A 21,846-nucleotide genomic window follows, 5' to 3' on the forward strand; every position below is an offset into this window, starting at 1 on the left:
GCATTTTATATATATGTGTACCTTATTTATAACAAAGAACATATGCATTACTGAGTTGCTGTATTATTTATAGGCTCTTGCATTGGTATGGAACAATGCTTGTGTTTTTCTGCATTTTACATATAAATTTATTTTGGTTTGACACTGACCTACTTTGACCTGAAGGTACTGACATTGTAGGCAAGATTTACTGAACAAAATAAGATATTGCATATGTGATTGCCTTAAAATGCCCAGTGCAACGGGCCTAAAAATGCAGACAATGAAAAAAAATATGGATAAATGAGTTCATGAGAACGCTAATTTATGGGGCAGAGAGCAGCTAGTGACCTTTAAATAATTTAAAATAAAGAAATAGAAATGGTTTTATACAGTATTCAACCTTTTGACATTAACATATGTCAAGTTCGGAGTTGCAAATGAGTAGCATTACAGGAGCCAAATTAAGCAAATATGTGTGAAAGGACAACAAGAGAGAGAGATTTCTTCACTTCAGTACCAAAAGTCACCATCTTTTTTTCTGCAGTCATATGAGTTTATTGCACTGAGCTAGAAAACTAAACTTGAAAGGAAGAATAAACAATAGATAATTCTGTAACGATTGCAGCAGGATCTTGAAAAAAGTTAAGATTTGGAAGACAGGGCATTGGCATATTTAAATGGAATGAGGAAACTGTATAGCCAGTCTGATGTGCTGTACATAGATGAGTCCTTAACCAGTCTCTGCTTTCAACACCAAGACAGACAAATGACAGAAAGGTGAATCACCCTTATACAGACACAGACAGGAACAGTTTAATTAACATAAGCATTTTAGAAATCTGTCATACATGATAAACTTTTCTTCAAGTCCTAATGCAGACTGTTATGTTTCTAATAGGGATTCAGTCGAATCCTTCTGGGGTGGGGAGGAAAATTGCGTGACTTTTTGTAAGGAATTAAAACATGTTTTCCCCTTCCCACCCCTAATTAGCATATGCAAATTCGGATTTGGTTCGGTATTCGTCTGAATCTTTTGTGAAGGATTTGGGGGTTCATCCAAATGCAAAATAGTGGATTCAGTGCATCCCTAGTATCTAAATGCAGGTATTTGTTAAGCATTCAACTTAAATTATGTATTACCTTTGTCCTGCAGTAAGAATGAAATGTGGCAAAAATTTCATGCATGTATAGATATCAGATAACTATTGCTGAAATTGTTGTACTGTGAACACCAGGGTCAGACTGGGCTGGCGGGACACCGGGGAAAAACCCGGTGGGCCCCTGGCTCTAGTGGGCCCCACAAGCCCAGATCCGCAACCTGGATTTCTTCTGTCTCAGGGCCCCACCTCCGGACCCTGAGGGCTACTGCCTCAGGACCTCCCTTCCAATAAAATTGTCATCGCTCATGTGCGCAAGTGCGCGTCAGTGCGCCCATGTGCATTAGCGCATGTAGTTTTTTGCCGCAACCAAACAGAGTGTGCGCTGACGCGCATGTGCACACAGAGAGGATGGGGAGAGAGGAGGGTTAGCGGACGGGAGGCCCTGAGGCTGCAGCCCTCAGAGTCCGCAGGGGGGGCCCAGAGAGAGAAGCCCCTGTGGGCCCCGGGCCCCTCAGTCCGACACTGGTGAACACACAAAGCAAGAATGAATGAAGAATGAATTATTATTCAACCTCCTAATACTTTTCTTCTATAACCTTTTTATCCTTCAAATGAGCTGCCTCATAAAGGACGTCATTTGGCATGACTTTCTTAAACGTCACTATAAATGCTAATAAAACAATGTACTTCCCATATCTGATAGGGATGATGTTAGTTGTTTGGCAAATGTGTTTGATTTTGTAAAATTAGCGAGAGCAATCAATCCTGCATGCCGGCATTACTAGGAGCCACACATTTCTTATATGAATAGCCTTGAACTTAATCCAGGATTACTCAAATGCATGAGAATTGTTAGACGGTTGAAATCAACATCCCTAGATCTGTCTTTCTGTTGTAACCTTCAACACAGTATCAGCTTGCAGTGAAACTTGAATATCCTAATGGGATTAAACATAAAAGAAAGTTTGAAAAAATCTTTGGATTAGAAATTTAACTAAAGCCTACTATGAGAAAGGCCACACTGCTGTCACTGACCTTTTGCTCCATAAGTATCATACCAGTTGAGCCTGTTTAAGTGTCAAAAGGGAACCCTCACATTTATTTTTACCCTTTTAGTGGGGCAACAGGTGTCAGATTAAAAAAGAACACAATTAGAGAAGTCTCTGATATATTGTGATGTCATTTTATCGTAGAATGTTTTCTAATATACAGTATCAAATATGCACTAATTTCTGGTTCTAGCTTTCAGTTAAATAATTCATTTTAGAAACCAATGACACAGTTGCTAGCATTTCTCTAATCTACTTCTGATCTAAACCATTTAGAATGACTACTAGAGAACCCTGCAATATACACTAGATATAAAGTACATTTATCAAACCAAGTCTACCTCTTTAAAACAGAATTTATTAAATATTGAATTGTAAACACAATTAGGACCATTGCAGATATGATACAGAATAACAATACATGTCCCAGAAATGCACTGGTTAAAGTTCACATTTACATTAGTTGAAGTTGATTGACTGTATAATAAAGTGACAAATACATTAAAATAATGACTTTAGTATCATCCTTTAGAAATACTCAACTCAGCAACAAAAAAAAAAATCGAGGTTGAAGCGATTGAATGGCGCGAAACGTGCGTGGTGTTGTGTATTTGCACCATTCACTCAGCAGAATTCCCATTAACTCTCCTAGAGCAAATGATACAATTTGACTATGGGCCCAGATGAGGCAAGTATTACCTACTTTGTTATGTGGCGTTTTTCACACTGATTTGGGGGTGGGTGATTGCATTGCTGGAGCTGTGTGTACTATGATGTGTGGATACCAACATTAAATAGGGGCAGATTTATCAAGGGTCGAAGTGAATTCGAGGGAATTTTCGAAGTAAAAAAATTCGAAATTCAAAGTAATTTTTTGGATACTGCGACCATCGAATAAGATACTACGAATTCGAATTTACTTTGACTTTGATTCGAAGTAAAAATCGTCTGATTATTCGACCTTTCGATAATCAAATTACTGTCTCTTAAAAAAACATTGACTTCAATATTTCGCACCTTAAACCTGCAGAATTGCTGTTTAGCCAATGGGGGACCTCCTGTGTGTTTTGCTAAGTTGCTAAGTCAAAGGATTTTTTTGGGAAAATCGCACGATAAAATCGTTCGAATCGTTCGATCCAAGTAGGATCAGAATATGATCGCACGATGTATAAAATCCTCCGACTTCGAATGTTGGAGGATTCTATTCAATGGTCGAATTTCGAAGTTTTTCACTTCCTATGGTTATTCAGTAAATTTACTCAGATAAGCTACAGATTGAGTATTTTACCTTCAACTAGACTCCAATGCCCACAATTCCTTGGTTGCTGCATTAAAGGTGTGTTCATCATCTGGCTTCTACTAGTTTGTTTCAAAAGTCACAACCACCAGTTCAGAGAACAGAAGGGACAGGCAGTTACTGTTTTTAAAGGAAGGTGCACTTAAAAAGAACTTGTGACAAGTGAACATTTTAATGTATATACAGCATACTGTTTTTTATTTTATTAAGCAACATTGTATTTTTGGGTTTAGATCCCCTTCTATATGTGAATGGATTTTTATAACAACAATCAAATATTAAGATCCTCCATGCTCCCCATGTGGTTTGCTGCATGGTCTCTTATCTGGTCAGGTCCAGGCTTGGTGTGTTGGGAAGCAATATCTTAAAGATGTTTTTCAACTTTATTTTGAAGTTGGCTTGGATTAATGGGCGTTCAGTTTAAATTTTTGTTGATGACCCCCTTGCTCAGTGGCAATACAACAGGGGAATCAAAGGCATGGTGTTGGTGTTGTTTAGATAAGAAGCGGCGTTGTCCAAAACAAGCATTGGCTAGACTAGCATAGTCTTAGAAAAATAAACTGAGTAAAATAGCATTCAGACAAATTAAACAAATAGCAAGCATTCTGTTGTTATTGCAGCTGTTTTGGCCTCTGTTTTCAGCTAAGTGAAAGTTAAAGCATCATTTAAACATGTAATACAACACATGGCTCTAATACAACCTCTAGTATTACTTTACCTGTACAAAGCCATACATGATGTAATGGTCAAACAACGACAAACTCGGACGCTCTTCTTGGTGTACAGTTATATGATAGCTTCTTAATACTATTGGGTTTGGTTCAGATTTATCATAGTTATCTGATTTATGCCCAAGCCCAGAGGAAAAGCCCAGAGGAAAAGCCACAGTTCTGTAAAATAAAAAGCATTGCCTTACATTGACAACTATTTTTTCCAGTCACATGAAAACATATACTGTGGGCTGTACTATTATTACACATAGAAAACATCTGTCATGGTGTTGGTTTTTGTAGAGTTTATACACTATAACAAAGTAGCTGGATGAATGCGTGTCCAGGCACCATGTTGTCACTGGCAACATGCAATGCCAACTTTTTAATATAAGCTGCCTTTTGTATTTAATTGTAATTCATTGTAATAATCAATTACAAGTTCATTCTTTTTGTAATGTTGAAAGGAAGCCATACCACGGGTGCAGTAAGCAAAGTCATGCTTTTTATCCCATAAAGCAGCATTTTCCAGCATTGGTGCAGTCCCCAGGAACAGTTGTGTCCAATGCATTAAGCAAAATTGTGCTCACACTTTGATGCAAATCAGAACTGATTGTGATAAAAACCTTCTGATTTCCGTAATTTATGAAATTGACTGTGGGGAAATTTGCAGGCGTAAATGACCCCTAAAGTACTTGGTATTAGCATGAACTGCAGGTTTAACTTTGTGTTGCCATTAAAAACTGTGAGCTTTAAGAACTCACTGTCACTGGTTTCAATGTGCATTACATATAGATTGACATACTAGTTAATCTGCTTTAAACTACCCTACTGTTGCTAGCAGAAAAATGTGAATAAACTGTCAAATATAAATGTTTAATGGATATCATAAATTATTTGATTAAAAAATCCCATCTCTTCAATGTCAGAAAGATATATCATGTAACTTGCAAACATAATTAGAAATGATACTTTATTTTCTTCTCTTTAAATTCCAAGAGCTCAGACCACCCAGAATCAAGCATAGTAAGTGACTTTTCAGCCTATGCCCTACATTATTGTCCTGGGATAATTGCACCATTTAAAAATACTTCAGGGAGGCATGAATCATAAAATAAATCCAATGAATTATCCATGTCTTAAGCTGGAGGCAATGCAGAGTGAGAGCTGTTTTAAAGGTACAATGCTTATTTTACTGATAGTTGGTTGGAAAACAAAAACATTTCAGATACTGTTTTCGAAATGTTTGGAACTGCTAAATTAAACAATGCTGAAATATAGCTTACTAAAGTTGGTTACAGAATGAAATAAACATATATTAAATTATGAGCTGCCACAGTGACATAGTGAGCTTGAAACAGTCCTAAGCCAAGTTCAACCTCTGCTAAACCATGTCCTTGTTGATCTTGGGGAAGAAGAGAAACCCCATGCAAGACAGCTGCCAGTTTTAGATCTTGGGATAAAAAATACATCCCGCCCTAAAAATTGTAATTGGTTAATTTCTTGGATTAACAAATATGAGGATTTATTATTATTATTATTATTATTATTATTAGTATGTGACAAATGTTTCACTTAAAAGTCATCCAGTTGTTTTATCAGTCAAATTTGTCATATAATGGTTAGAGGGTATATGACATGGTTATTTCAAAATATGTATTTGGGTGCCAGTGCTTTGTTTGCATCTCTAGCTAGAGTTGTAGGTTTCCATAAAATGAAATGTGTTCTTGACTGGGCATGTCATTTTTATAGCTTTTTCTTCTGTAGCAGCTTCAGAGAGGCATTCACATATACACACACTTGTGCCTTATTATTTTTGGATGTGCACAGTCTGTGCAGTGTGTGTGCCATATTCATCTAGTGAAAACTGGGATGGTTTCCCATGCTGAGATCTCAGTGAATAAAAATTAGCCTCCACTAATTGTTGACTAAATAACCACTCTCCAGATTCCAGGTTCTTATTTTGCTGCCAGCAGCTAAACTTTTCAGCATGTTTTAATGCTTTGCCCAATGAACACAATTGACAAGAAATATATCTGATTTTAAATAAGAATTACAAATGCAACTAAGAGACATTATCTGTGTATTTTGATAAGGCAAACAGAGATACAAGCATAGCCAGAAGCCTAGCTGTCTACAAACACAGCATCTAGGCATCTTTTGACTGCATACTCCAACCATAAAAACTTCTGAAGCCGCCCGAAGTTTCCTTGTGAGGGAAGGCAGTTCAATGAGATTAGTCGCCCGAAGAAGAAGCAATTTGTTGCTGGGCGACTAATTTCCCTAAATAGCAGCGTGTGTCTCTGCCCTAATAGTGAAAATCCAAATCCCACCGTGACTCCTCCATTTACATTGAGTAGATAAAACAATAGCTTATCTTAAGGCAGTTCATTTGTGAAGTGCTGGCTCTTTCTGAAGCCACAAGATCAGGCACAATGCACTGAGATGGCTGCCTACACAAATAGTAAAGCTATAAAAATACACTTGTTGGTTTAAAAATAAATAATAAAAAAATAAACATTTTAAAAAAATCATGACAAAATCCCTTTAAGTAAGAAGCTAAGGTTATGGTTCAGAGTATTTTAATTCCACTTACACCAAATCTATATCTATAAATTTCATGTTATCAGATAACTCATAATCATAGTATACCTTTGTCCTTCCTTCGCTTCGCTTCCTTCCTGCACTTTACTGTCACAGTGAGCAGCCTGTGCTCCCATTTCCACAATTAACAAATCAAATGGTACCTCCACGTAGTAGTCTTTGACTCTGGGGTTAACTTCAGGAAAGAGCACCAGGTGGGGATTGCTGAAGATATACTTGATGTCAGGTAGATCATTGTCATCGTTGTTGTGTCCATTACATCAATGAATAGCATAAAACTGCTGCATAAATCCACTACAACAAATAAGATGCCAAGACAAAATTGTCGCTGAGACAAAAAAAGTCGCCATAAGAAAAAACGACCAGTGACTTTAATGCATTCGGACAAAAAAGTTGCTGAGATAAAAATATCACCCAGTTGCAGAGACTAAAAAAGTTTTCATATGAAAAACGCCCATAGACTTTAATGCACATAAAAAAATGTTGATGCCTATTGAAGGGGACAGATTCGCTAATCACTATTGATGAACCATTACTATGAAAACTGATAATATAAATGTTCACATATACACCATATATATATATTACTTTTTTAGCTATACCAGACAATCAACATTTTTTGCCTTAGGCAAGAACTGCTGAATCTGTAGTGCTGAAAGGGGTGAAAGGGTATTTATTAATTTTCCTTAAATCGTCTATGATTTTATTGTGTTGATAAGAAACCTATAGTATGTTTCTTCTAAAACACAGTGCATTTGTCAGTTTAAATAATTACTTCCATTGGGGCCAGTTTATTTGGATCACCCTAAGTCTTCTTACGACATAAATAAAATGTTTTAATGATGATATTTATTGAATATATGTTGGACCAAGTTCAGTAGCATTTTTTATTTGAATATTATTATATAAAGTATAATTTCTACTGATTTAGTTTTGCACAGTATTAGGTCAATTAAATGCTTTCTCAATTCTACTCTTTGCCTTTACAATCTTTAGCTGCAAAAGTTACGGAATAAGCAGTGATTAAGGGTTTAAAATATAAAATGTTTGAGATAAGTAGTGACTATGACTTATTTTACTTTTTAACTGATCCCGGTCCATTCCTACAAACTGTGTTGAATATTGTAAAATGTTTGTGATGTCACTTGGCTATTATCAAATACAGAGCAATATATGATTGCACCCCTACAGTAGACTAATGAATCTCAAAATTTGGGTTACAGCTAAGTCTTAGCAAGTATGTTTCTAAGAATATCATCAAATCATCTTGTAGGTAAGCTGAAAACAATTTAAATATTATGGATCATCCTCCAACTATCTATTTGGGATCCATAATTTGTTCATACAGTTATATCTTCCAAAATGTTTAACTGTTTCTTCAGTGCATGGTTAAAAAGGTTACTATGTTTCAAAACATACAAGGGTCACACACAACTATCAAATTTTTTTGAGTTTTAACTGATATAGGTGTTTAAATAGATGGGCTCAGGACATACTAAGAACACTGGTGATGTATTTAAGAACTACCTCAATAAATGTTATGCCCAGTGCCCTGCAACTTGTGGAGCGTACAGGTTCTGAAGACCTAGGGGCCGATTCACTAACTTCGAGTGAAGGATTCGAAGTAAAAAAACTTCGACTTTCGAAGGTTTTTTTGGGCTACTTCGACCCTCGACTACGACTTCGAATTGAAGGATTCGTAGTAAAAATCGTTCAACTATTCGACTATTCGATAGTCGAAGTACTGTCTCTTTAAAAAAAACTTTGACCCCCTAGTTCGGCATCTAAAAGCTACCGAAGTCAATGTTAGCCTATGGGGAAGGTCCCCATAGGCTTGCCTAACTTTTTTTGATTGAAGGATATTCCTTCGATCGTTGGATTTAAATCCTTCGATCGTACGATCGTACTATCTGCACTAAATCCTTCGACTTCGATATTTGAAGTCGAAGGATTTCAATTCCCAGTCGAATATCGAGGGTTAATTAACCCTCGATATTCGACCCTTAGTGAATCAGCCCCCTAATGTATCGCCATAGAAAAAAAATCCAGGAAGTTAGAGGAAGAGATACACTGTTACGCATTACATTTATTTTCTGTGTATATTTTAATGGTCCCTACTTTTTAATCATACCATATATGAAAACTGTGTATTTTCTTTAGCTGATTCACAAGTGTAAGACAAATAGTACACTCACCCCTGGACTCAAACTGGGACAGATTTATCACGGTTTGTAGTGAAAATTCAAAGTAAAAAAATTCTAATTTCAAACTATTTTTGTGTACTTCGACTGTACTTCGAATAGGCCAAAATTCGATTTGAATTTGAAAAAAAATTGACTATTCGAATATCGAAATTTATCATGTACTGTCTCTTTAAAACGTTGACCATTCGCCATTTAAAACCTGCCGAATTGCTGTTTAAGCCTATGGGGGACCTCCTAGAACCTATTTGGAGTAATTTTGTGGATTTTGAAAAATCTAAGTTTTTGGGGCAAATCTTTTGATTCAAATTCGATCATATGCGCTAAAACTTTGATTCGAACGATCCGAATACAGCCTATTCACCCGAAGTTAAAAAATTTGATTTTTTAAATAAATTTTGATTGGTCTTTTTTATTTGAAGTTAGGGGAGTTCACAAAAACTTCCATTACTTCAAAATTCGACCCTTGATAAATCTGCCCCTTAAAGTAATTAAAGAAAGAAACTTACCATAACTACAATTCTTCTTTATAATACCTGCCACAAAATAACAAAATTTACAATATTTTAGTCTGTTTAGGCTGCTGGATTATTAGCTTCTAGACTAAAAGATGCCAAGTTTATGTGAGCAAGAACAAAGGTTTTTCTTTCTCCTTCTGAGTCTCTAGCAGCTTGGCAGGGAACCGGCTGGGCTCAATCTGTACCTCCACAGATTCCACAGATTTAACAGCTTCTCTGTACTTGACAGTATTACAGCTACTCGTGCTGGCACTGTTCAGCTCTCTGGGAGACCCCCTACAATTGGCTCCAAAGTCAGGCACACCCTCTCTCCCAAGGATACACTGGGGTGCCCAGCCAATCGGATCGCTCTCCAGCCTGTAACTGGGCTGGATGATGTCACAGGCAGAAGAACAGGGGAAGAATTCCTCTTGTCCCCTACATTAGTGTTTATGGCCTCCAGAATGATGCACTCAAGCTCATCTGTACTTCCACATTGGAATTTTTTTTTAAAATATGTTATGTGATGGTCAGAAAAACACTTGGGACTCTACAATTACTTTTTCTGTTCTACTCTAAAGAGAACTGGTTCTTGCATAGCTCACATTTGTCTCTTTAATGAAGCTCTTATGAAAGGGTCAGTTAGGAGTAGACTTAATTTACCCTTATTTAAACTAACAACAAAACAGTGGCTGTGGCTATTTTTAAATTAAACAACACAGATTACTTGTTGAGCAGGGTTATATGTTTTTGCATGTAAACATATATTGTATGAATTTGTTTCCAAATATTACAGTGCATTTCTGGTTAGGGTTAAGTAAATGCATGCCAATATTTAAAAGAAAAAAAAAGATAAACATTTCCATATGATGTGCAAAAACATTTGATTTTAACCAACCGTTTATGCCATGAATACTTCCAGAAAAATCAGATTGCTTGTATTGAAATGCTGTCTGGTAGGAGTTTCTAGAAATCAAAATAAAATTGCAATTAAAATTTTTAGTTCATGTTGAACAAATGGTTGCACTTTCCTTAGGGGCAAAATACAAACAACTTGATTAAAACCGCTAACAAATAAGTATCATACTGGAGTATATAATGGCAAAATTTATTTTTACAGAAACACAAGGCTTTCTGCTACTGACAAAACTCTTGTGGAAAGGAGCTTACTCTGCTTCATCATTAGTCATTCAACCTACTTTTCTAACTAATTAGACTAATTGATTATCAGGCTGTATTTATTTGGATTTCCCCCTGGAAAGTGGTTTTCAATTAGACAAATGTTTCCAGATTTTTCTGGGCAGATGATTCAACTGACAACACTGTTGTGTCATCACTTTTAGTTTCCATCGAATGAACAGGCCTAATCGTTAGCAGGTCTCTCCTAAATACCCAACTGAATTTTGAATGTCCCATATTATTTCTTAATCATTTCTGGAAATAGTTATATAAGGGTGTGGTAGGTGTAACCCCACTTCAACTTGGAATACACTACAAGGCAGTTGCTGTTTACTGATAAGATATAAAAGCATTGAAACAATAGGAGATGTAAAGTAACAATGAAAAAGTAAAGGTAATCAAAATGTTGGGACATTGGAGCAGATCACTTCCTAAATCTAACAATGAAAAGTCCTGTTTGTAGTGCTGCAATCAAGTGTCTCTTAATGGACTTGGCCCAGCAGATGTTTTGATATATATTTGTGCTTCTCCTGGAGTTTGTACTCCAAAAATATGTCTACTGCTTTGATGGATGATTTCAATGAATAAAACTTTAATTTTCTAGAACTTTTTTGCTAAAAAACGATGAGTGATGAGATGGATAGGGAGCCAGCAGCCAAGGGTAACAGTTTGCAGGTCTTTTTTTTAACAAAGCAATCTTGTCAATTATTCAAATATCTGAAAAGAGTGTGGTCTTGTGATTTATAGCACAAAGTTGGTATATAATTTAATGCACAAAGCAAGGTCATCAGTCAGCTCTATTTGTATTTTGACACATCAACTTTAGTTCACTTCCACTAGGGTTTGATTATCTAGTTAATTATTTTTAAGGATCTACATGTACAGATGATCGTATAGCTCAACTGGAAATAAAATGTCAAACTGTATGAAAAAGTCTGTCAGTGTGACCTGTATTGTATGGGTGTCAGGACTATAACTTAATAAAGTTCCTTTAAAAACAAGTGATTGTATAGTGTCCATTCATATACATTTGAATCATTATTATAAATTGAATGATTTTGTAGTTTAATGGGGTGCCAATATATATATGAATCTTACTGAAAGGAAATTAGAAATCTTCACGCAGCAGTGTAACAAACAAAACTAATTTTACACAATAAAAAGAATTGTTCTGGTTTTCTTCTAATATCTAATAGCAGAATATACATCATGCCCTGGAATGCATTATATGTGCTTGTGAAATAGATTATACATTTGTTATTCTTAGAGCAGACAGACTAATTGGTATGTGTTACAGGCAGCCAATATTTGACTGTATCAATTCAAGTACTGCAAAACTAGGGTAACAATTAATATAACTAGATTTGTACTTCTGCATGATGAAACACATATGCAAGAAATAAAATATATATCTTGATCTTGAATATATGATGCTCTGTACTGCATCAGCAAAAAACAGACTGATTATTCCAAATAAAGATTACATTCTAGATACAACTGGTTAAAATTAAAGGTCTGATTTGGGTTGGGTTTAAAATTTTAATAGAATGGAAATCAGCATAACATAATAAACACAAATACAGATGCCAGCATTTGATTAGCAGAAGCACATTATTGCTTAAACAGTATATATATAAAAAATTATACAAGTTTTTTAACTGTCCCATTTGGCACATGGTTTGTATTACTTTTTGTTTCTGCTAACAACCTCATACTCACTTTATCCAGCTCTGCTCTCTAGTTGTTCCCATTTACACCAATTTATTCCCGCTTTGCTTCTACATACTGTCCAAAAGCCACCCTTTTGGCACAAAATAATTTGAAGTATGAATGTTCACCTTACCTTTGTCATTTTCTAACATCAAGAATTATTTTTTTTTTGAAACTACAGCAGCTATGATAAACATATATATATATATATATATATATATATATATATATATATATATATATATATATATATATATATATATATATATATATATATATAAAACACAATAAACTGCAGCTCATCCCTTTTTATTGGGTGCACGTGGGTGAGGCTTGAAAAAAAAATTACACAAAGTTTGACCCCAGCACTCCAATATAGAACCCCAAGAGAAACCTATTTTTGCACAGCTGAACTGTAACTAGTAAAAAAGACACTTTTAGTTACAAAGTTTGTACAAAATATGCATAAGCTGATGCACCCCGTCAAGGCAGTGTCCATGCGTCAGTCCTACCTAAGTGAAAAAAGTGTTATTTTTGGGGGGAGAAAGACCATACCTGCTTTTCTCTTTATTTAGCATGATCTCTTCCAAAAACACCATTGAATGGGGGTTGGGAGAGCAAGCATTAAGGAGAGAGCCACCTCCCCATACTATAAAATAAAACACAATAAACTGCAGCTCATCCCTTTTTATTGGGTGCACGTGGGTGAGGCTTGATAAACAAATTACACAAAGTTTGACCCCAGCACTCCAATATAGAACCCCAAGAGAAACCTATTTTTGCACAGCTGAACTGTAACTTCAGTTCAGCTGTGCAAAAATAGGTTTCTCTCGGGGTTCTATATTGGAGTGCTGGGGTCAAACTTTGTGTAATTTATATATATATATATATATATATATATATATATATATATATATATATATATATATATATATATATATATATAAATGAAAAGCATAAGTTTTTTCGTCTTTGAATACATATGACACAAAATATTTGTTCTATAGTCCAAGTCTCTGTTCCCAGCCGTTGTGTTGCATCATGTAGCACAATCATAACATCACTTTGACACTGCGTGATAAAGTCAGCAATATGTTAAAGAGGAACTGACGCTCTTAAAAAATACACTGAGCTGTAGCAGAATTTGTTTTTGAATATACCGTAGTTTTTACTATTTCTTCTAGTTTTTGACATAGCAGTCATTTAATAGTGCTCAACCTAATATTTTTTCTTAGAGTAATCAGCACAACCATGATGTGTGTTAGCAAAGCATTGCAAATTGTTGAAAGAGATTATACATCAATTACATCAGTCCCAGTCCTGCTGAAGATTAGTGTCTAAGGTACTTATCACACTCACCATCCACAGCCAATTCACCTGCCAGAATGCTCTTTGAGGAAACCAGAATACACGGAGGAAACCCACTCCTTTCAGAAAGTGCTCAGGCTGGATTCAAACCCAGTTCACTAGCAATGCAAAGGAGAAGTCTACGCTCTGAGCCACCATACTGCTAAAGCCAATTACAGCAGATGAAATCTGTCAATGCGTTGGTCATAGCTGGAAAGCTTTGATCAACTCACCAATAAATTATTAAAGGGGGAAACGTAATAAAATTCGCAAAAGAGCTACAGTTTGCCTGTTGCAATATGATATTTTCAGTTAGGCTTTTATTGCATTGCCAATCTTAATTGTGCATTACAAACCTTTAACACCTGCTTTTGAGTTTCGTTTAATATTTTGTCGCACAAAATGGTTTGCAATTGCAAATTTTATTACATACACTGCAAACATTCGCAAAAGCATTTTGGTTGCAAACTTGGCAAGGAAGTCTTTTAGGTCTTTAGTCAAAAATGGCACAAACATGGTCGCTAACATTCGCAAAGGTGTTTGCAAAAGTTTTTTGCGATAATGAAACATATTACATTCCCTCATATATGCATTATCAATTGTAAAAAAATAAAATAAAACTATTTGTGAAAAAGATATATCCATCCACTACAACTTATTGTAGTATTCTGATTTAATGGATATTTGTAAAAGAGCAGCAGGGGTTAATTGGCAACATTTGGGACAATATTGTTGTCTGTGTAATATTACCCTTAAAGAATTATTTAAAACAGTTTTAAAAATCAAGCTTATTTAACTGCCTTTTCACTAAACAATAAAAAGGCATTGGCACATTTTCAGTGAACCTATTTTTTTAATTAAATGAAAACATATTTCCTTCTTTCCATTCTCAGATAAACATAATGCAGCCATATGTTGTATATATTTTAGCAAAATACAAGATGGAGGGGGGTCATATTTTGCCTTAAAAAAAAGAAATAAAGAAAGCATGTTATTCACCCAGCCTCTTCTTGCCTTGCCTGGGTAAGAAAAGTGAATCAGTAAAAACTGATGCTTAAAGGGGAACTAAAGTCTAAAATAGAAAAATGCTAGAAATGCTGTATTTTGTATACTAAGCATAAACATGAACTTACTGCACCAGAAGCCTAATAAAAAAATGATTTATGCTTTCAAAGTTGGCCGCAGGGGGTCATCATCTTGTAACAATGTTAAACATCTTTGCAAGACCAAGACCATGCACATGCTCAGTGTGGTCTGGGCTTCTGTTGGGGGGTTAAGTTTAGGGATCGTCATAAATTATCAAAACAGTACAAGTCAAATAATATCTGCCATAGAAGCAGATACAGCAGTACTGATTAATAATCAGAATATGCAGACTTTACTGGGTCTGCAGACACAAATCTCTATATGGTCGCTGGCTGCTCTACAGGGAAACAAACAAAGCTGCTTCAGTTCTGGGAAGTAGGGTGGGGGGCCTTATTATTGTTCCCTGCACAGCAGTTAGAGACCTATTCCTATCTGCAGCAGTCAGAGCAAGTAAAACAAAGGGGGGATTTCACTGCATACAGTCAGGTTTCTTATACAAATGGTACACATTTGTTAATTGAAGTATATTGGAGGTTTCTTTTTCATTAATAAAGTAAAAATTAGATTTTAATTTTTTGCCTTTACATTCCCTTTAAGTATAAACAAGGTATCACCAAGGAACAGTTCTTAATATATACAAATGAGAGGAGGAGTACACCACAAGACCCACAAGCTGGGTTGTCCCAAAATATGTTTATCCCAAAAGTGCAGTCAACTGAATTTCTCTGAATTTTATGTTGGGTCAAAATAGAAAAAAATATATATACTTCTGACCAACAAGAATAAATAACAACTGCAGCCTTTCTTGATATTGTCCATACGGCACATTAATATGTATAATTTCAACACATTTACATTTTTCATTCAACTTATTTGTGCTTTGTTTACCATGGTGATGTCATAGTTCTTAAGAACTATACTTGCGTTTTTCATTAAAGGGCCTCCAAACACCATTAAATGAACTAGATGCCCCAATAAGTTTCATAGTACCCTTTGACTAATGTCACATATATGGTAAATAACAATCACACTGTTATCACAGTGTTTGCGTCAAAGAGGAGATTGAAGCCATCAGATAAAGATGAAGCCCCCACAATTTCTTAACATATGTCTCGCTAACATTGATTTTAATAGGAAAAAGGGAAAAACAGTTTATGCTAGAAGTCTAAATAAATCATTACTCTTTTGTAGCAAGAACAGCAGCTGCTCTGACATGCAAGTATATTATGAATATTTCTCTACTTGTGTCTGTAGAATTATGGCTTTACTAAGCAGATATGGCAGCCATTAAGACTTGAACACTCACAATGCTGATGAAGGGTAAGAGTTGTTATTAGCAGACTTGGGGGGGGTACCATAGTGCTTGTTTATATCATTCCCATGCAGTATACTGTATGTGCAATATAAATTACCCAACACTTGCTTAGGCCAGCGTCATTAACATGCAAAAAAAGTTTTTAAATGTTTTATCATTACTATTTATTGAATTATATAATACAAGTGAAAATGCAAAAAAAATATATTTGAGTAGCTTGTAACATGAAACAACAGGAATTGGCTCAAGTAAGTTAAACTTCACATTTCATGGTATTATGAAAGACTTATTTGTAAACCAGAATGCCATGTGCAGAACAATTTTCAATCTAAATCACTTTCATTTTACGAACTATTAATCAAACCCACATGGATGTTGATATGAATCTTCCCCATCTTGAACTTACACAAAAATAATAGGAATTCTGCAACGTTTTCATTTAGTCTATAAGTGGGAACATGTGTAGATAGAAAGATTTGAGCGTTGCAACCTATTTAGACAATCTGTGGTCAAAAGTGAACTTTCATAAAATGCCAGTGCAACTTATTCTCTTTATTATATATTCTTTATCTATTGAAACTGTAGTATTTCCAAACTTGCTCTACTCCTTAATCCTGTAAAACTATTCATTGGTGTAGTACAACTAAACATATCCAGCCTATGTAAAAGAGTTGTGGGTGGACATTCAGGCTACTGTCAGACCAGATATGGGCAGTAAAAAATAAAATTTGGTTCTTGCAGACCACAAATGAAAATTGTCTTGGAGATATTGGTTTACAAACAGATTATTGTATTTATTTTATTTGTGAAACAGATTATTTGCACTGGCATATCATTCTATATTATCTACGGGATCATGGACTACATAACAGAAAAAGGAACTGAAGTTGCAAATCTAACATTGTAATCCATTTATACATTGGAAATGATACACTGAAACACTGAAACATGAGCTAGACACCACTGTTTGTATACTTGTATAGGGGACCCACAGGGTCAATTTTCCCTATTGGCTCAGGAAGTGTCAGTTACTCCCTGCCCTGAGGGAGGAAGGTTTCCCAACTGGTACAGCGATCTAGTGCCTGTTTCCTTAATCTATATAATGGATATATAATGGGATGGAGTACCTGGTTATTTCTCTCTTCCTGGACTCTATCCTAACATGAGGTGGATCTGCTAAGACACTATAGATTCCTCGCTAGCAGCGCTGGCCATTCAACGGAAGGAATACCACTGTTTAATATCATTCGGCTTTATTAGTACACACAGTGCGGAGTTACAATTTCAGTGGGTGTGCTGTGCAAACCTACGCGTTTCGTGTCTAGGTAAACGACACTTCCTCAGGGTTACAATTACATCACGTGTCACAGTGTTTAAATGGGGTCAAATAAGGTCAAAGTGCATATCATTTCAAGACTGAAAGTGCAATAGTGCAATTAATTAATAATAATGTGTATATTCATAAAAATACATCAAGATGCATAAAATCTATTGTTAAAGTGCAAGTGCTTATATTATATATAGTAAATAAAATGATTTGATTTGTATTCACAATTTATGAATTATATAAAAAAGTTAAAAAAATTTTTGGGTAGTTTTACGTGAATTCCCATATAATTATTCATAATCAAAATTATATATACATCCAGTGAATTTAATATCAATAAACATATCTATCTGTCTTGTCTATTTAATTTGTTTAAATTATTATTTTTCCGCATCTTAAAGATAATCAATTTGTTAAAATAAAGATGTTGAAATGAAAACACCCATCATGCAGTTTTTGTGTTGTTATTTCTTAACACGTTCAAGTAGTAATGTTGTAAAATAAATATAATTTATATAATATAATATCAATGGATAAGGTTCTATATTAATTCATAACTTATTTTGTGAATAATATATTTCGTGAATAATATATTCAGAGGACATTTATTATATTAATTAATATTCAAATTCTAGTATTTTTTATTATTTCCTCTTTACCTAACGCTATTACGGAAATTATTTTATTGGACTGTAGAAAAATTCGGACTGTAGTTGTATTGAATGTGGTTTACTTCCCTTAATCAATGAAAAACCTAATCTCACAGTCTTTGTTCAAACCATATGGTACTACAGTCTCCAATAATGACATCCACTTGATTTCTCTCTTAGATAACAATTTGTCTATGTCTCCTTTCCTTTTTCCCAGTCTTACAGTTTCTATAACCTGAAAAGAGATAAAATTCTCATTAGCACTATGTTCATTGATTATATGTGCTGCTATAGCTGAGGAAATGTCAGATCTATTTATGCAGGCTATATGTTCTAATATTCTATCTTTAGCTTTCCTAGATGTTTTTCCTACATATTGTTTTCTACATCTGCATGTAGCAAGGTATATTACATTTGTAGTACGACAATTCGCATATGTCTTATTTTGGTATGTTTGTCCTGTCACTGTACTCTGTATTTTTTTAGAAACATTCATAAATCTGCAACATTTACAAATGTTGGCCCCACACTTATAGGTCCCTATTGTCTGTAACCAATTATTTCTGTCAATTTTTTCGGGTAACATACTTGGTGATATTCTATCCCTGAGGTTATACCCACGTCTAATTGTGGATCCTGTAACTCGAGTCTAGATAAAATCGGGTCTGACTTCAATACCTTCCAATGTCTTAGAATGATGCGTCGTATCTCCTCAGCTTCTAAGTTATGTGCAGTAATAAATCTCATTCTCCCTGTTCCTTGTGTTGAATGTTTTTCTTTTTTACTTCTATAGGTTGAGAGTAATTTTTCTCTGTTAGTTGATACTGCCTTTTCATATGCTCTTTTTATATTATCTGTTTTATATCCTCTGATTAGAAGTCTGTCCCATAGTTCCATAGATCTCTGCTGGAAAGCATCCCAAGTGGAACAATTCCGTCTCAAACGTATGAATTGTCCAGTCGGTATGCTCTCCAGCAAAGATCTCGGATGGCTACTTTGTCTTTGTAGGAGAGAGTTTCTACTTATGGCTTTTCTATAGACATCTGTGTGTACTACACCATCCTGTGAAATAAACTGTATATCTAAAACTCAATGGTGGTAGGGTCACATTTGTATGTAAATGCAATGTTCTTTCCGTTATTGTTACAGTAATTCACATATTCTTGTAATTGCAATTCATTCCCACCCCACACCAATATCAAATCATCGATATAGCGATAATATTTTAAAATTTTTGAAAATTGTGGGGCATGTTCATTAAGAATATGATGTTTTTCTAACCAACCCATAAATATATTCGCGTATGAGGGCGCAAAGCGTGCCCCCATCGCGGTACCACACTTTTGTAGGTAATATACCCCGTTAAACATGAAATAATTATGGGTCAGAAGATATTCCACAGCTTGCATAATAAATTGATTCTGTTCTTGTGTGTATAAGTCAGTTTCTCTTAACCAGTAATATAGTGCATGCAATCCCTCTTCATGTCTTATGGACGAATATAGTGCTGTTACATCCATTGTTACCCAGAGAAAATTTTGTTTCCATTCCATATCAGATATTTTATTTATAGCGTCTCCACTATCTCTCAAATAAGATGGTAACTGGGTAGCAAGTGGCTGTATCAGTTTATCTATGTATTCACTCAGACCTTCATTTAGGGAACCTATGCCCGCTATTATAGGTCTTCCTTTTGGATGTGTAGGGTTCTTATGTACCTTGGGAAAGGTATGAAATATTGGGATTTTAGGATGTTCCACCCAGATATACTCTCTTTCATTCTCATTAAGAATCCCCATTTCTTTCCCGTATTGTACTATTTTATATAATTTATCCCGAAAACACAAAGTTGGGTCTCTATCTAGTCTTTGGTAGTTTTCTTGATTATCTAATTGATTTTTGATATCCAATTCATAATAATCTCTGTTAAGTATGACTATAGAGCCCCCCTTGTCAGAGTTTCTCACCACTATATTCTGATTTTCAGTGATAGATTTCATTGCTTGGTATTCTAATTTAGTAAGATTATGTTTCTTTTGTTTGCATCTTTTATTACTTATTTGTTGATTACCACTATTCTTAGTTAACATTTTTAAGTCATTGACCACCAGGTCATAGAATCTTTCAACAAATGGGCCTCTCTGTTCTATAGGATTAAAATGTGATTTTACTCTCAAGTCTGTGTGTATTATTTTCTTCTCCATACTAGATTCTTCACAAAGTGTCATAGTTAGTTGTTCATTATTCATATTTGTATCTTCATTAATTTGATCTATGGCCTCTAATACATCTTGTGTGAGGAAATTAGTTGTATCATATTGTTGTAATACCTCATTCTGAATTGTATCCTTGGGACAAAAGAAGCGCTTTAAGGCCAATATTCTAGTGAATTTGTTGAGATCAATTATTGTATCTATATACGAAAAGTGTGAAGAAGGGCAAAAAGTCAAACCCCTATTGAGTAACAGTTTTTCACTTTCAGTCAATGTATAATTAGATAAATTGATTACCAAGTCCTCATTAACTTTATCCTCAGAGTCTACTTGTTCTTCCCCAACTTCTTTGTTCTGACTCCTTTTGGTCTGATATCTCTTTTTTCTTCTTTTGTTGGTTCCTCCCCTGGTTCCTCTTTTTCGACTCTTCTTTTCTTTTTCCTCTTCATCTTGTTGTACTCCGGATCTTGTTCTTCTCCTGGGCTCACCTCCAGGTCGCTGTTCGATGTCACTAAAAAAGACACACTGGGAGAGGTACTATCAGAATCTGCATAAGATATATTGTGACTCCTCGTCGTTGGTTTATTTCTTCTATCTGCCTTCAGTGTTGGTTTCATACGTTCCCATCTACCTCGCTGTGTATTCAGTTTCATTCCCCATGAGAATACTCTTTGTTGATCATAATCAGCTTTATCTCTCAAAAATTTCCTTTGTTTGATATCTGTAATCTTGCTTTCCATAGTATCCAATTCCTTCGCTAATCTTGTATTTAATCTCTCAAAATCACTTGATTCTTTATAGATACTCAATTCAGTCTCCAATTGGTTAATTTCATCCTCCAAACGTCCCTGTTCAGATTGATACTTTGTTACCAAAGTCTGCATCAGTTTCAATGAGCACTCTGTGAGGGTATCATACCATTGATCCATTAGATCTTTATCCTGGATTTCAAAGGCTGGAAATTTTTTAAGCCTTAACCCTCTAGGTACACGTTTTACTTTGATGTAATTTTGTAATGTCGTTATTTCCCACCAGAGTTTCTGCTCTTTAATAGATATTTTTTGTAATGTCTTAAATAATGCAACCATATTGGTAGTCGTATCATCATTGTCTGTAACAGAGGGAGGATTATCTGATATGTCTACAACTTCAGGTTCCAAAGGAAATTTTTGAGAGATAAAGCTGATTATGATCAACAAAGAGTATTCTCATGGGGAATGAAACTGAATACACAGCGAGGTAGATGGGAACGTATGAAACCAACACTGAAGGCAGATAGAAGAAATAAACCAACGACGAGGAGTCACAATATATCTTATGCAGATTCTGATAGTACCTCTCCCAGTGTGTCTTTTTTAGTGACATCGAACAGCGACCTGGAGGTGAGCCCAGGAGAAGAACAAGATCCGGAGTACAACAAGATGAAGAGGAAAAAGAAAAGAAGAGTCGAAAAAGAGGAACCAGGGGAGGAACCAACAAAAGAAGAAAAAAGAGATATCAGACCAAAAGGAGTCAGAACAAAGAAGTTGGGGAAGAACAAGTAGACTCTGAGGATAAAGTTAATGAGGACTTGGTAATC

At 35.1% G+C, this 21,846-nt stretch overlaps 1 pseudogene; it reads right to left on the reverse strand.

Moving 5' to 3' along the window:
* Nucleotides 1-20,282, reverse strand: part of LOC121402039 — a 67,130-nt pseudogene extending 46,848 nt beyond the window's left edge.
* Between the last annotated feature and the right edge of the window lie 1,564 nt (nucleotides 20,283-21,846).

Source organism: Xenopus laevis, chromosome 3S (genome assembly GCF_017654675.1).
Source record: "Xenopus laevis strain J_2021 chromosome 3S, Xenopus_laevis_v10.1, whole genome shotgun sequence".
Classification (NCBI taxonomy): Eukaryota; Metazoa; Chordata; class Amphibia; order Anura; family Pipidae; genus Xenopus; species Xenopus laevis.